Source organism: Herpailurus yagouaroundi, unplaced genomic scaffold (assembly GCF_014898765.1).
Source record: "Herpailurus yagouaroundi ecotype Mexico unplaced genomic scaffold, PumYag 195, whole genome shotgun sequence".
NCBI lineage: Eukaryota > Metazoa > Chordata > Mammalia > Carnivora > Felidae > Herpailurus > Herpailurus yagouaroundi.
Genome location: NW_024412426.1, coordinates 19,393,385 through 19,404,219, shown reverse-complemented (window position 1 = coordinate 19,404,219; position 10,835 = coordinate 19,393,385). Strand labels below are relative to the sequence as shown.

At 56.3% G+C, this 10,835-nt stretch overlaps 1 long non-coding RNA gene across 1 annotated transcript; it reads right to left on the bottom strand.

Moving 5' to 3' along the window:
• Positions 1-8,003: 8,003 nt before the first annotated feature.
• LOC121011700 (uncharacterized) lies at positions 8,004-9,127 on the bottom strand. Its single transcript, XR_005781707.1, has 2 exons — positions 8,703-9,127; positions 8,004-8,299 (listed from the first exon to the last, which is right to left on the bottom strand). It is a non-coding gene; the product is annotated as an uncharacterized LOC121011700 (long non-coding RNA).
• Between the last annotated feature and the right edge of the window lie 1,708 nt (positions 9,128-10,835).

Genomic DNA, 10,835 nt, shown 5'->3' with positions numbered 1-10,835 from the left:
TGCCTTCACTGGAAGTTGCAGTGCTTCAGGCAGGGGGTTCACTGGAGGGTTCAGTGTCGCGGGCAGTGGGTTTCCTGGAGGCTGCATTGCCGCGGGCAGTGGGTTCACAACAGGCTGCAGTGCCATGGGAACTGGGTTCACTGGAGGGTGCGGTGCCTCGGACAGTGGGTTCACTGGAGGGTGCAGTGCTGCGGGGTCATGGTTCACTGGAGGCTGCAGTGCTGCGGGCACTGGGTTCACTGCAGGCTGCAGTGCACCTGTCACTGAGATAACTGGATGCTGCAGTGCCGTGGGCACTGGGTTCACTGAAGGGTGCATTGCCATGGGCACTGGGTTCACTGGAGGTTGCAGTGACTGGGCACTGGGTTCACTGGAGGGTGCAGTGCAGTGGGAACTGGCTTCACTGGAGGCTGCAGTGCCGCGGACACTGGGTTCACTGCAGGCTGCAGTGCACTGGTCACTCAGGTAACTAGAAGCTGACATGCTTCAGTCACTGGGGTCACTGGGGGATGCAGTGCGTCGGGCACTGGCTTCACTGGAGGCCGCAGTGCCGCGGACACTGGGTTCACTGGAGGGTGCAGTGCCTCGGGCACTGGGTTCACTGCAGACTGCAGTGCCGCGGGCACTGGGTTCACTGCAAACTGCCTTTCCGCCTGCACTGGGTTCACTTGAGGCTGCAGTGCTGTGGTCACTGGGTTCACTGCAGGCTCCAGTTCCTCAGGCACTGGGTTCACTGCAGCATGCAGTGACGCGTGCACTGGGTTGAATGGAGGCTGCATTGCCATGGGCAGTGGGTTCACTGGAGGCTGCAGTGCCACAGGCACTGGGTTCACTGGAGGTTGCATAGAAGCAGGAACTGGGTTCAAAGCATGGTGCAGTGCCATGGGCACTGGGTTCACTTGAGGGTGCAGTGCAGCAGGCACTGCCTTCACTGGAGGCTGCAGTGTTGCAGGCAGTGGGTTCACTGGAGGCTGCAGTGCCACGGGCACTGGCTTCACTGGAGGGTGCAGTGCCACTTGCACTGGTTTCAGTAGAGGGATCAGTGCTGCGGGCTATGGGTTCACTGGCAGCTGCAATGCTGTGGACACTGGGTTCACTGGAAAGTGCAGTGCCGGGGACACTGACTTCACTGGAGGGTGCAATGCTGTGGGCACTGGGTTCACTGCAGGCTGCAGTTCCCTGGCACTGGGTTCACTGCAGGATGCAGTGCCGTGGGCCCTGGTTTCACTGGAGGCTGCTGTGCCGCAAGCACTGTGTTCACTGGAGGGTGCAGTTCCGCGGGCTCTCGTTTCGCTGGAGGCTGCAGGGCCGCAGGCACTGGGCTCACTTGTGGCTGCAGGGCCGTGAGAACTGGGCTCACTGGAGGCTACAGTGCCACCATACTGTGCTCCCTGGAGGCTGCATTTCCACGGGCACTGGGCTCACTGGAGGCTGCAGTGCTGCAGGCACTGGGCTCACTGGAGGCTGCCATGACGTGAGCACTGGGCTCACTGGAGGGTGCAGTGCCGTGGGCTCTGGGTTCACTGGAGATTGCAGTGCTATGGGCACTGTGTTCATTGCAGGCTGCAGTGCCGGGAGAACTGGGTTCACTGGAGGCTGCAGCGCTGAGGGCCCTTGGTTCACTGGAGGGTGAAGTGCCGCAGGCACTGTGTTCACTGGAGGGTGCAGTGCCATGAGCACTGTTTTCACAGGATGGTGCAGTGCCGCGGGCACTGGGTTCACTGGAGGGTGCAGTGTGGCAGGCACTGCCTTCACTGGAGGGTGCAGTGCCACGGGCAGTGGGTTCACTGGAGGCTGCAGTGCAGTGGAACTGGGTTTACTGCAGGCTGCAGTGCCCCGGGCACTGGGTTCACTGCAGGATGCAGTGCTGTGGACACTTTTTTCACTGGAGTGTGCAGTGCCGCGGGCCCTGGGTTCAGTAGAGGTTGCAGTGCTGCGGGCTCTGCATTCACTGGAGGCTGCAGTGCCACGGGCACTGGGTTGACTGCTGGCTGCAGTGCCCCGTGCACTGGGTGCACTGCATGATGCAGTGCCACGGGCACATTGTTCACTGCAGGGTGCTGTGCCGCGGGCCCTGGGTTAAGTCGAGGGTGCAGTGCCGCAGGCACTGGCTTCACTGGAGGCTGTAGTGCCGTGGGCACTGTCTTCACTGCAGGCTGCAGTGCCGTGGGCACTGGTTTTATTGAAGGGTGCAGTGCCGCGGGCCCTGGGTTCACTGGAGGCTGCAGTGCCGGGAGCACTGTGTTCACTGGATGGTGCAGTGCTGTGGGCACTGCGTTAAACAAGGGTGCAGTGCACCCAGCACTGGCTTCACTGGAGGGGGCAGTTCTGCGGGCTCTGGTTTCACTGGAGGCTGCAGTGCTGCGGACACTGGGTTCACTGGAGGGTGCAGTGTCGCGGGTACTGGCTTTCCTGGAGGGTGCAGTGCCACAGGCACTGGGTTCACTGGAGGGTGCAGTGCTGCGGGCACTGCGTTAACTGGAGGGTGCAGTGCACCCAGCACTGTCTTCACTTGAGGGTGCAGTTCCACAAACTCTGGTTTCACTGGAGGGTGCAGTGCCGCAGGCACTGGTCTCCCTGGCAGCTGCAATTCCGTGAGCACCAGGCTCACTGGAGGCTGCAGTGCCATGGGCACTGGGATCACTGGAGGGTGCAGTGCCACGTGCACTGGGTTCACTGCAGACTGCAGTGCATGGGTCACTGGGATAACTGGAGGCTGCCATGCAGTGAGCACAGGTTTCACTGGAGGCTGCAATGCTGCAGGCACTGGTTTCACTGGAGGGTGCAGTGCGGCAGGCACTACCTTCACTGGAGGGTGCAGTGCCACGGGCAGTGGGTTCACTGGAGGCTGCGATGCAGTGGGAACTGGGTTCACTGCAGGCTGCAGTGCCCCAGGCACTGGGTTCACTGCAGGATGCAGTGCCGTGATACTTTTTTCCCTGGATGGTGCAGTGCCGCGGGCCCTGGGTTCAGTAGAGCGTGCAGTGCTGCGGTCTTTGGGTTCACTGGAGGCCACAGTGCCATGGGCACTGGGTTCATTGCAGGCTGCTGTGCCTCGGGCACTGGATTCAGTGCAGGCTTCAGTGCGGCGTGCCATGGGTTCACGGGGGGCTGCAGTGCCGTGGGAAGTAGGTTCACTGGATCCTTCATTGCTGTGGGCAATGGGTTCACTGCAGGCTTCAGTGCCGTGGGCACTGGGTTCACTGAAGGCTGCAGTGCCGCAGTACTGTGCTCCCTGGAGGCTGCAGTGCCGCGGGCACTGAGATCACTGGAGGCTGCAGTGAAGTCGGAACTGGGTTCACTGCAGGGTGCATTGCCCCGGGCACTGGGTTCACTGGAGTGTGCAGTGCCGCAGGCTCAGGGTTCAATGGAGGCTGCAGTGCTCTGGGAACTGAGTTCACTGCATGCTGCACTTTAACGGGAACTGGGTTCACTGGAGGCTCCAGTACTGTGGACACTGGGTTCACTGGCGAGTGCAGTGCCGTGGTCACTGGGTTCACTGGAGGGTGCAGTGCCACGAGCACTGGTTTCAGTAGAGGGTTCAGTGCCGTGGGTTCTGGGTTCACTGGAGGCTGAAATACTGTGGACACTGGGTTCACTGGAAAGTGCAGTGCCGTGGGCACTGTTGTCCCTGGAGGCTCCAGTGCTGCGGTCACTGAGGTCACTGGAGGCTCCACTGCCGTGGTCACTGGGGCCTCCTGTGCCCCAGGTCCGCTGGCACTGGAGCCTGGATGGGCTGCTTGGGATTCTGTGTCTCCCTCTCTGTTTTTCCCCCGGAGGTCTCTGGTTTGAGCACAGAGCTGGAGGCTGCATGGGATTGTGTGTCTCCCTCTGTCTCTGTCCTTCCCCAGGAGTTTCTGTGTTGAGACCACAGAGCCTGGAGGCTGCTTGGAATTTTGGGTCTCCCTCTCTCTCTGTCCTTCCCCTCCTGTTCCTTCAGGCACTGGGATTGCCGACTTTAGGCTCTGGGAGTGACTTTGACTTCAGTCACTGGGAGTGAGTTCGGGAGTGTTCCGTCAGTGGAGGTGACTTCAAGAGGGTCTTCCGTCACTGTGTGTGAATTCGCAAGGGACTTCCGTCACTGGGAGTGACTTCAGTCATTGGGGGTGACTGACTTCAGTCACTGGGCATGCCCTCAGGCCCTGGACATGACTCTGTCTTCATGCAGGGGGCTAGACTTCAGGCACAGGGTGAGAATTCAGGCTTGGTGCAAGCCTTCAGGCATGGGGCGTGCCTTCAGGCAAGGGGCATGCCTGCAGGCACTGGGTGGGGCTTCATGCTTGTGGCAAGGCTTCAGGCACCGGGCTTTCCTTCAGGCACGGGCCTAGCCTGCAGGCAAGGGGCCTGAGTACAGGCACCTGGAGCTGTTTCAGGCAAGAGGCATGCCTTCAGGAACAGGGAGCGGCTTCAGGCACAGGGAGCGTTTTCAAGCACGGGGCGCACCTTCAACCATGGAGCTTGTCTTCAGGCCCTGGGAGCACCTTCAGGTACAGTGAGCGGCTTCATGCACAGGGTGCGACTTCAGGCACGGGGAGCCTCTGTGCTCTTCAGGCACAGGGCGTGCCCTCAGGCACTGGGCTCGCCCTCAGGCACAGGGCACACTCAGGCAAAGGGTGTGCCCTCACCCATGGGGTGCGCACTCAGAGAGTGCTTGTGCCTTCAGGCAAAGGGAATGCCTTCAGGAACGGGGAGTGCATTCAGGCAGGGGGAGTGCCTTCAGGCATGGCGAGTGGCTTCAGCAACTGGAGGCTCTGTTCTGCGAGCACTGGGGCCTGGAGGCTCGGTGTTGTGAGCACTGGGGCCTGGAGGCTCGGTGTTGTGAGCACTGGGGCCTGGAGCCTTGGTATGAGAGCACTGGGGCCTGGAGGGGCTGCTTGGGATTCTGTGCCTCCCTCTCTGTCCTTCCCCAGGAGTATCTGTGGTGAGAGCACAGAGCCTGTGGGCTGCATGGGGTTCTGTGTCTCCTTCTGTCTCTGTCCTTCCCCGGGAGTTTCCGTGCTGAGACCACAGAGCCTGGAGGCTGCTTGGAATTCTGTGTCTTGCTCTCTCTGTCCTTCCCCTGCAATTTCTTCAGGCACTGGGAGTGCCGACTTCAGGCACTGGCAGTGAAGACTTCAGGCACTGGTAGTGACGACTGCAGTCACTAGGAGTAACTTCAGACACTGAGTGTGACTTTGACTTCAGTCACCATGAGCGACTATGACATCAGCCACTGGGAGTGGCTTTGATTTCAGTCCCTGGGAGTGACTTCAGTCCCTGGGAGTGACTTCAGGAGTGACTTCCATCACTGGGAGAGGGGCTTCGAGAGGGACTTCCGTCACTGGGAGTGAATTCACAAATGACTTCCATCACTGGGAGTGACATCGGGAGTGACTTCTGTCACGGGGAATGACTTTGGGAGTGACTTCATGTACTGGGCATGACTCAGTCATTGGGGGTGACTGACTTCAGTCACTGGGCATGCCCTCAGGCACTGGGCATGCCTGTGCCATTCAGGCATGGGGCAAGCCTTCAGGCATTGGGCGTCCCTTCAGGCACTGGGCGGGGCTTCATGCACGGGGCTTGCCTTCAGGCAAGGGGCTTGATTACAGGCACATGGAGGTGTTTCAGCCAAGAGGCATGCCTTCAGGCACAGGGAGTGGCTTCAGGCACACGGAGCGTTTTCAGGAACGCGGTGCACCTTCCACAATTGGGCTTGTCTTCAGGCACTGGGAGCCCCTTCAGGAACAGTGAGTGGTTTCATGCACAGGGCGCGACTTCAGGCATGGGGAGTTCTGTTCTCTAGAGGCACAGGGCGCGCCATCAGGCACTGGGCTCGCCATCAGGCACAGGGCGCCCTCAGCACGGGGTGCACCGTCAGGCATGGGGCGCGCCTTCAGGGAGTGCCTGTGCCCTTGAGTCAAGTGGAGTGTTTTCTGGCATGAGGCTTGCCTTCAGGCATGTGGAGCATCTTCAGGCATGGGGCGTGTCTTCAGGCACAGGGAGCTCCTGTGCCATTCACGTAAGGAGAGCACATGTGCCTTTCAACAAGGGATGCCCCATCACGCACAGGACGTTCATTGAGACTCACAGCATGCCCTCAGGCATGGGGTGCACCCTCAGAGAGTACCTCTGCCTTTCAGGCAAAGAGAGTGCCTTCAGGCACGGGGAGTGCCTTCCGGCACTGGTAGTGCCTTCAGGCATGGTGAGTGGCTTCAGGAAGTGGAGGCTCTGTGCAGCGAGCACAGGGCCTGGAGGCTTCATGGGATTCTGTCTCCCTCTCTCTCTGTCCTTCCCCGGGAGGCTCTGTGCTGAGACCACAGAGCCTGGAGGCTGCTTGGAATTCTGTGTCTCCTTTTCTCTGTGTCCTTCCCCTGCAGTTCCTTCAGGCACTGGGAGTGATGACTGCAATCACTAGGAGTAACTGCAGACACTGAGTGTGACTTTGACTTCAGTCACTGTGAGTGACTATGACATCAGCCACAGGGAGTGACTTTGGCTTCAGTCACTGGGAGTGACGTCGGGAGTGACTTCGAGAGGGACTACTGTCACTGGGTGTGACTTCGCAAGGGACTTCCGTTCCTGGGAATGACTTCGCCAGTGACTTCCGTCATGGAGAGTGACTTCGGGAGAGACTTCCCTCTCTGGGAGTGACTTTGGGAGTAACTTTATTTACTGGGAGTGACTTTGACTTTAGTCACTGGGAGTGACTATGACATCAGTCACTGGGAATGACTTTGACTTCAGTCACTGGGAGTGATTTCGAGAGGGGCTTCTCTCACTGGGAGTGACTTCGGGCGTGACTTCTGTCACTGGGAGTGACATCTGGAGTGACTTCTGTCACTGGCAGTCACTTCGGGAGTGACTTTCATCACTGGGAGTGACTTTGGGTGTGACTTCCTTCACTGGGAGTGACTTTGTCTTCAGTCACTGGGAGTGACTTTTACTTCATTCCCTGGGAGTGACTTTGGGAGTGACTTCATTCACTGGGCATGACTTCAGACATTGGGAGTGACTGACTTCAGTCACTGGGTATGCCCTCAGGCACTGGGCATGCCTAACCCTTCAGGCATGGGGCGAGCCTTCAGGCAGGGGGAGCCTTCAGGCAAGGGGCGAGCCTGCAGGCATTGGACCTGCCTTCAGGCATGGGACATGGCTTCATGCTCGGGGCATGGCTTTAGGCAAGGGGTTTGCCTTCAGGCACGGAGCTTGTCTTCAGGCACAGGGAGCGTCTTCAGGTATGGGGAGCGGCTTCAGGCATGGGCGTGCTTTCAGGTACTGGGAGCATCTGTGCCCTTCAGGACACTTTCCGTGGAAAGTAACGCTGTACCACTTCTGGCCCCACATGTGTGTGGTCATATCAGATTTAGGAATTTTGTCCTCATCGAGAGAGAGTCTTAGCTAGTGTTTGGGTTTGGGCCAGGGACTTGGATAGGGCTGAATGGACAGGAGACCCGTGATCACCCTGGAAGGGTGAAGTGAGCGCCCATGCACTAATGCGTGTAAGGTTTAGGATTATGGTAAGAGTTGGTATGAACTTTAGGTGGAGGGGTATGGTGCGGGTCAAGGTTACTGTTAGGTTTAGGTCCCAGGAGGTTCTAGGCGGTGAACCCCTAGCAGTGCAGTGGTCTCCACATAGGGTTGAATGGAGACTGCATGAAAGCCTCTAGTTCAGGCTTCGTCTTTCCATGCCAGAGCCAGCCTCCCGTGTGTGCCACTCCTCAGTTGGGCCTCAGCACCCTCCTTGTGCAACTCCATGCCAGCAGTGGAATTGATATGATGATGTTCCAATTCCATACCGAATAATACTTCAGGGGTCTGGGCCCTATGGGCGTGGTGTTCTCAGAATTCGGAACTCGATCCCCATTGGGAGAGAGCCATCACTAGGGTTAGGGTATGTTCCAGCGACATAAGCACGGCTGAAGCGACACCATTCCCTTGAGCTACATGGAGGGCTGAATAGGGCGCATGCACAGGTGCAGGTCAGATGTAGGGTTACGGTTAGAGTTGGTGAGGTTGGTGTCTATAGTTATGTTCATTATTGGGTTTGGGGTTAAGTCCTAGGTGGCTCCAAGCGATAAACCAACAGCAATGCAGTGAGCTTCCTGGAGGGCTCAATGAAGGGCATATTGCAGGTTGTCCGTCATGCTTAGTCTTTGTTTGCCAGGGCAAGCCTCCATCGTGGGCCATTCTTTGATTGAGCCTCAGCAACCACTTCTGCAGCAACATCTGGGCTTTGGATATTACATGGTGATATTCCACATTCCACGCCGAGTAATACTCCTCCTCCTCTGGACTCCATATGTGTGGTATCCTCAGACTAAAGAATTGGGTCACCATCAGTAGAGAGCCTTAGTTTGAGTTAGGGTTTGCTTCAGGGCCATAAGCAGCACTGAAGCAACACTACTCACGTTATCTACATGGGGTGTTGGATGAGGGACCATGCGCACGTGAGGGTCTGGTGTAGGATTAGCGTTAGAGTTGGAGTGAGGTTTAGGTTGAGGAGTACTGCGAGGGTCACGGTTAGGGTTAGGGTCCAGGAGGCCCTAGGTGCTGAAACCCAAGCAGTGCAGTGATCTCCCTGGAGGGCTGAGGGAAGTCGCATTGGAGGGTGCCAGCCAGGCTTAGTCTTTAGGGGCTAGGGCCAGCCTCGGTTATGGACCATACTTTGGTTGAGCCTCAGCCACCCCCTTGTGCAGCTCCCTCTGGGCTTTGGAAATTACCTGGTCATGTTCCACGTTCCATGCCGAGGAATCCGGCTCCTCCTCTGAACCCCACGTGTGTGGTTTGCACAGAAGTAAGTATTGGGTCACCATGGGGAGACAGCCTAAAATGGAGTTAGGGTTCGGTCCAGGGACGTAAGCAGGGCCAAAGTGACAGCAGTCCTGTGATCTCCCTGGAGGGCTGAAGTGAGGGTCCCTGCGAGGGTGCGGGTCAGTTGTAGGCTATGTTTAGAATAAGGGTGATGTTTAGCTTGAGGGGTACTTTGAAGGTCATGGTTATTGTTAGGTCTCACGAGGCTCTAGGTGCAACAACCCCAGGAAGAATGTGGTCTCCCAGAAGGGCTGAGTGTATCCCACATGGGATTGTGCCGATCAGGCTTTGTCTTTGAGTGCCCGATCAAGCCTCTCGTGTGAGAGGTCCCAGCAGGTCCCGCGGGGCGGGCGCCAGTCACTTCTGGGCACCCGAGTTCGCCTTCCGGCCTGAACCCCTGAGGGACGCTCTGGGATCCCCGAGGCTGTCCGCGGGGCGAGAGCCGCTGCGGAAAGCTCTAGTGAGAGGCAAACCCCGAGGATGCCGCGGCCGAAGCCCGCTCCCCCTGCCGCTCCCGCCCCAGCTGCAGTTCGAGGAGACGCCCATTCGTCCCCGGCCCCCACCCCGAGCGCCCACCGCGGCCCTCCAAGCGGGACCCCGACTCACCGCTCCTCAGGCCCCTGGCTTCCGCGGTTACCATGGCGACGGCGCACCCGTGCGCCGTAGCGCCGCCCCGAGCGCTGCGGTTCCGGCAGCGCGCGAGGGTCAAGGTTGTCAGCGTGTGGTGAGAGCGCGGGAGAACACCGGTAGGAATACATCCAAGTGAGTTAAATGCGTCCAGATCGGTGGCGTGCAGGTTTTTTTTATTTGGTAAAATTTTCAATAATATGGTCTATGTTTAGTTTACAACTTAAAAAAATAAAGTAAAACTTGGGGCGCCTGGGTGGCTCAGTCGGTTGAGCGTCCGACTTTGGCTCAGGTCATGATCTCGGTGTCTGTGAGTTCGAGCCTCGCGTCGGGCTCTCTACTGACAACTCAGAGCCTGGAGCCTACTTCGGATTCTGTGTCTCTCTCTCTGCCCCTCCCCGGCTCATGCTGTCTCTCTCTTTATGTCAAAAACAAACGTTAAAAAAATTTTTTTTAATAAAACTTAAAAATAAGGCGTGCACATTGGTTGCCGGGCGCATCTTAAATCTTCTTTTTGGCCTTTGAACCAAAGAATTTTCCAAAAATATGAGGATGCTTTCTGAAAACTAGCAAAGATTGTAATTATAACACGGACAGCTTGCTTAATTTTCTAGTCTGTTGGGGGTCTCTGTCTTATGGTTTGTGGTCATTGTCACCTTGCGTTTCCTGAGAACTCAGAAGTGCCAAGTATGTGTGTGAGGATCTTGGAAATTTACCTATCATTTGGTTGAGGAATTTAAGATCCAAAACAGGCAAAGTTTTAATCGGGAATAAGACAAGGGCTGGAACTGGGGCATCAAAAGAAGCCAGCAGAGAAGGGTCACGCTTACCCAGAAATTGTGTAAATGTCCATATTAATCACAGAGCAAAGACTTCGAAGTTTTGGTAGTAAAGACAACTAGTGAAGGAAAACATTCGTTTCTTTACTATTTCTACCAGAAAACCTTTGAGGAGATAATATTTTAGAAGAGCCCAGAACATTTGAGCTGAAGGCTGAATAGCCTGTTTTAAAATAAATATTTGTTCTAAGACCCAAGCAAAATATTGCTATCATAGATCTGAACTTATAGAATAAAGAATAAAGTTGAAAAAATGTTTAACTATAATTATTAACTTTTTCTTATTCAGAGTAGTTACAGTAGTCAAAATATTAAAGTTCAACATTACAGACGGGAACAATAGTCTAGAAGCTTTGTCATCTGTTCTCTGGCTCCTGCCATCACCATGCAGCACCTTTGCTCTGCTTAAGCACCGGTTTCCTCCTGAAGTTGTTGGTGGAACAAGACCTGTTTAGGTACACAATGTATTATAATATGTATGTACTCTGTGTTTCATAGCCTGGTTGGAGGTTTTTTTTTTTAATATCTGGATGGAAGATGACTTCTGGTGAATGATCGTGCATGAATCTGTTTTTA